At 47.3% G+C, this 4,609-nt stretch overlaps 1 pseudogene; it reads left to right on the forward strand.

Moving 5' to 3' along the window:
• Positions 1-1,867: 1,867 nt before the first annotated feature.
• Positions 1,868-2,527, forward strand: LOC105741376 (annotated as a pseudogene).
• Positions 2,528-4,609: the final 2,082 nt, after the last annotated feature.

Here is a 4,609-nt window from a genome sequence, read left to right on the forward strand (position 1 = left end):
TCATTCCATGTGAAAGTCATGCCCCATCCTTCCTAAGTGTCCAAGCATGACATACCACTAAGGCATGAGGCTGGAGGTCCAGGGTCCTGATCTGCAACAGGTCAAGGTGTGGAAGAGGCAGGGTGGGTGTGGCTCCTTTTGCCCCAGACAGAATGTGTATTTGTCCCCTAAAGTTACACTCAAACCCACATCTTGACAAAATTCAGTGATGAGGGCCAACACAGGACCATGGTTCAATCCCTGACACCATGTGCCATGCCAGCCCCATCCTCAGGGCGGGCTGAGCCAAACCTAAAAAAATAATATACAGTGGTGAAATAGGACTTCAGGGGATGGAACACCACTGTCCAGACAGGAGGCAGGCACCCCACCATCACTGAGATGTAGCAAATCCACTGCCAGCCTGAAATCTTCTCCAGACAGGGTTCCCCTGCCCTGGAAGTGTTTCCTTTTCACCATTGTCAGTAATTTTGCTTGGTGGGAGTGGGTTTGAGTTGTTGTCCTTGTTATTTGTTCTTTGGGGTTCTCAGATCCAGCCAGGACCTCACATGTGCTAGGCAAGTGCTCTACTTCTCTTTTTTTTTGGTGGAACTGGGGATTGAACTCAGGCCCTTGCGCTTGCCAGGCAAGCGCTTATTCTACTGAGCCATCTCCCCAGCCCACTAAGCTATCTCACCGGCCCCCTAAGTGTGCTACTCCTAAGCATCCAGCTTGTCCAGCAGTCCTCAGCTTCGTCCTCTGGATTCACCCTTCCTCTGGAGCTGGAAATGGCTCACAAAGCTGAATCAAGCCTGCTTCTTGGAAAATTATGGGTCCTGCTGCCATTTTGATTTTGAATTCTTTTTAAAATCAAAATGGCAGCAGGACCCGTAATTTTAATTGAAATACTACTGTGTTCGCTTTGGCAGTATACAGATTAATTCCAATACTGCCTTTCAAAATTGTTTGTAGGTGCTTCATGCATGAAAGTATAACTCGCTCCACAGAGAAAAACTGCTACTGATGGGTGAGAGCTCTTTTGCCCAATTCAGACAGAAATCACAAGTAGGCTAAATGCAGCTGCTTGTTGTAACAGCTGAGACTTGGGCTCCAGGGCTTGAAGAAGAAGAAGGAAGAGGAGAAGGAAAAAGAGGAGGAAGAAGCGAAGAAAAACAAAAAGAGAGAAATTGGGGAGAGCTGAGGAAATAAGAAATACCTCTTGGAGCTGGGTGTGATGGTGCACGCCTGTGATCCAGGACTCAGGAGGCTGAGATGGGGAGAATTACTGTCAGTTTAAGGCCAGCCTTGGTTGCATAGTGAGTTCAAAGATAGCCTGAGCAAGATGAGACCCTGTCTCCACGCCCCCCCCCCACCAGGGAACAGGTAGTTGTACATGCAGCTGGTTTTGACTGGTTCTGATCCTGCTCCTGAACCACGGCTGGTCACTGTTGCCAAGGAACAAGCAAGTTGGGAAGCTGCTCTGCTGCTATGGCATTTATTTATTCATTCATTCATTCATTCACTGTATTTAGCGCAGGGCCTACAGGGCCTACAGGGTCTCACTACGTAGATCGGACTCGTAGTGATCTGCCTATGTTCAGCCTCCCAAGTGCTGGCATTACAGGCGTGCGCCACCACGCCCCGTCTCAACTGCTGTGTCAGCATGCCCTGGGGGCGGGGCTGGCACAGCACGCGGCTATTGCACCCGGGCCGCTGCGCTCTGCCTGAGCAGGCACTTTAGTCTGCTGACCTATCTGGCTGGCCCTTTATTTATTTAGTCTTTTTGAGACAGGGTCTCACTATGCAGTCAGGCTGGCCTCGAGCTCAATTTGTAGCCCAGGCTGGTCTCGAACCGCAAGGATCCTCCTGCTCTAGCCTCTTGAGGTCCATGGTTTTTAAAGATACTAAAGACACCTATGGAGCCCAAGGTGGAGCTTCACCATGTTGCTGTTATCCTCTGCAGAGGATAATGTGAATGCTCTGGAGAAAGTGGGTGCTGACTCCATCAGAGGCGGAAAGAAAAAGAACCTCAAAATGAAAGGACTCAGTCCCATCACTACTAAGACCTTAAGAATCACTACAAGAGGGGCTGGTGAGATGGCTCAGTGGTCTAAAGCACCTACTTAGAACAAGCTTAGCAAAGCACAGGGATCACGGTTCAATCCCCCAGCACCACATGCCAGCCAGCCCCGCCTCCTGGTGGGCTGAGCTGGCCACACACACAAAAAAAAAAAAAAAAAAAAAAAAAAGAATCACTACAAGAAAACCTTGCTGAGCATGGTGGTGCATGCCTATAGTCCCAGTACTTGGGACGCAGGAGGATCACCATGAATTCAAGAGCAGTTTAGACTACATAAATGAGTTCAAGGCCAGCCTCCACTACATAGCAAGATCCTTTAGTGAAGGTTCCAAGATATAGTGTCATTTCCAGATGAAAATCCACAAATGAGTCATTGATTTGCATAGTCCTTCTGAGATTGTTAAACAGATAATGTCCATTAGTACTGAGCCAGGAGTGGAGGGTGAAATCACCATTGCAGATGCCTAAGGCAATAGTTTTAATAAATTGATAGTCAATTGTTAGTAAAGCAAAACAAAACAAGAGACTTCTGGGAAGACGGTGAATTGGTCAACAGCCAAGCAACCTCCCCGGAGATTTGATGTCCAGATGCGAGAACATAGCAACACAGGAAGAAAATGAAGGAACTGGGTCCCGGGGACCCAGCAAGAGTGTGAATGAGGAGTGCAACTGGAGAGCTGGCTCAGTGGTGTAAGTTCCTGCCTGGCAAGCACAAAGCCATCAGTTCAATCCCTGGTACAAGAAAAAAAAGAAGAAAGAAAGAAAGAAAGAAAGAAAGAAAGAAAGAAAGAAGAAAGAAAGAAGAAAGAGAGAAAGAAAGAAAGAAAGAAAGAGAGAAAGAAAGAGAAAGAAAGAAAGAATCTGAAATAAGAATTGAAGCCCAAGCCGGGCATGGTGGCATGCCTGTAATCCCAGCACTTGGGAGACAGAGTCCGGATTGTTGCAAGCTCAAGACCAGCCTGGGCTACAAAGTGAGCTCAAGACCAGCCTAAACTACATAGTGAGACCCTGTCTCAAAAAGAAAAAAAAAGAAAGAAAGAAAAAAAGAAAGAAAGAAAGAAAGGAAGGAAGGAAGGAGAAAGAAAGAAAGAAAGGAAGGAGAAAGAAAGAAAGAAAGAAAGAAAGAAAGAAAGAAAGAAAGAAAGAAAAGAGTTTAAGCCCAAGGGGAGGGGGAAGAAGAAGAATTGAAGCCCATGGGGAGAGCCAAGAGAGAAACCTCAATGCAGAAGAAAGGAGGGAGGTGGCCATTTTCCCTGGAGCCCCAACTCCTTGAGTGGGCGGGGCGGCTCTAACATGCACATGCACGGTGACTACTGGTGACTTCAGAGGCCTCCAGGGAGAGACACCACCGGAGCATAGCAGTGGGCACAGCAGACTGCAGTGGCTGGTGAGTTATTGGGGTTCAGATGTCCCACAGGAGGGACAGTTGGCTGAGAGCCATCTTGGAAAGGGACCAACTGAGCACCCACCTTGCAGCTCAGTGTGGGGGCGAGATGAGGAATTCAAGTCCGCAGGCATCAAGGAGCTGAGTTGAAATCAGCAGGAAGCCAATTTTAAGCCACCAAGAAAGCCCAAGGAATGTTGCAGACTGAACAAATTAGGCTCCAGCCTCCACCAGAAGTCAGCCTGAACTTCAATGAAATGAAAGGCACAGGCTTTCTGGGGTCATTCATTGCCCCTCTGCAAATCTGCTACCAGTTTTCCGGGATTAATCAAGAAGAACTGGGGGCTAGGGTGATAGTTCAGTGGCATAAGTGCCTGCTTGGCAAGCACAAGGTCCTGAGTGTGATCCCTGGTGGGGAAAAAAAAGCACAACATAGATGTGGGTTCTGTCTGCTCACTCTGCCTGCTAGTGACAGCAGAGATGTACATCGACATGGACATTTTTATTCTCTGGTTTTGTTTTTCTGTTTGTTTCTGGGTTTTTGTTGTTGTTGTTTGCTTTGAGACAGGGTCTTGCTATGCTGTTCCGTTTGGGCTGGCCTTGTTTGTTTGCCTTTCTCTAGGCTGCCTTTGATGCTAGTATCATTCCTAATTGTACTACTTTAACCAAAGTGATGTAATTGTTCTAATGCTGTTGTTCTTCCTGGTATGCCAAAACTGAGATTGCCTAAGGGTCATAAAAATACTGTAGGCCAGTGCCAAAGAACCAGACTGTAGGCCCAATAGGCAAGAATTTTTCATGCCAATAAATTGAAGAGGTAGGATCTTATAACAGACTCAAAATTCAAAAGCCAGCTGTACCTGGAAGACATCTCTGAGTAGAGTCATTTCCTAAAGGTTCTACATGCTAGCAATAAAGTAGGCATGATGGTGCATACCTATAATTGTAGCACTCAGGAGGGTGGCTGTGAGTATGAGGTCACCCTTGTCTACGTAGTAAGTCCAAGGCCACCCTGAACCACATAATAAGATCCTGTCTCAAGAAAATGAAAATAAACAAATACTAGCAGGGATGGCCAAATAGCTCAGCAGATTAAGTGTCTGCAAGCAGGTGCGGGGCCAGGGGTTCAATCCCTGGGCCTGCCATGCTGGCCCTGCCCCTGCGGT

Source organism: Octodon degus, unplaced genomic scaffold (assembly GCF_000260255.1).
Source record: "Octodon degus isolate 3935 unplaced genomic scaffold, OctDeg1.0 scaffold02510, whole genome shotgun sequence".
NCBI lineage: Eukaryota > Metazoa > Chordata > Mammalia > Rodentia > Octodontidae > Octodon > Octodon degus.